The sequence below is a fragment of the Schistocerca americana genome, chromosome X, assembly GCF_021461395.2.
Source record: "Schistocerca americana isolate TAMUIC-IGC-003095 chromosome X, iqSchAmer2.1, whole genome shotgun sequence".
Lineage (NCBI taxonomy): Eukaryota > Metazoa > Arthropoda > Insecta > Orthoptera > Acrididae > Schistocerca > Schistocerca americana.
Window position 1 is genome coordinate 522,573,053 of NC_060130.1, and position 1,136 is coordinate 522,574,188.

A 1,136-nucleotide genomic window follows, 5' to 3' on the forward strand; every position below is an offset into this window, starting at 1 on the left:
TTGTTATTGATAACCCATTCCAGTTCAAAAATAATAGAGAAGTGCATAGCTACAACACTAGAAGGAAGGATGGTCTTCATTACCCCGTGTTAAATCTGACTTTGGTACAGAAACGGGTGAATTATGCTGCCATAAAAATGTTGGGTCATTTGCCAAATAACATGAAAAGTCTCACAGATTGGCAACCAGCATTTAAAAACAAACTAAAAGAATTTTTGAATGACAAATCCTTCTACTCAATAGATGATTTTAATAGAAATGAATAGTAACTATGGAAAATAAAGAAATAACTAAAAATAAAAAAATTAAAAATGAAAAAGAAATATTATTATGTAATGAAAACTAATGTCAAACTGACACTTTCCACATCACTACGAAATGCCGTATTCATTATTTATGGTGCAAGTATTAATATAAAGTATCTCCAATTGAATTCTAGAGCATGTTGTTACTATTATTTTTTTTGTTGTTGTCGTCGTCGTCCTATCAGTCCGATAATTGGTTTGTAGCAGCTCTCCATGCTAGTTCATCCTGTGCCAGTCACTTCATATCTGCATGGCCACTGTACTCTGCAACCATTCGAATCGGCTTACTGTATCCAAAACTTGGCCTCCCCAACTGATCTCTTCTTTTAGTCAAGTCAAATTTGTGTTCTCCCTAACTGGATCGAGTATCTCCTCATTAGTATCGTATCCAAACATCTAACCTTCAGCATTCTTCTGTAGCACCAGATTCAAAAAGCTTCCATTCTGTTCTTGTCTGAACTGCTTATAGTTCACATTTCATTTCCAAATAAGGCTACACTACTGATTTTTTTTTTTTTTCAGAAAACACTTCCTAACGTTTAAATTCATATGCCATGTTAACACAGTTCTGTTTTTCGTAAAAACATTTCTGCTCTCTAATTCACAGTCAAAAGATTTGTATCACTTACTCTGCTTGCATACAGTGATCTCCCTTGAACAAAACAACCTCTCCACTGGAAACGGGTATGGATTCAGAAAACATCGGTTATGTGGCGCCCAGCTTGTGTTCATCACGTACGGCATGCTCAGTGCCACTGATAGAGCCAATCAAGCGGATATCTTAATTCTCAATACCACACCAACGACAAACAAAGTACGCAAATTGATATA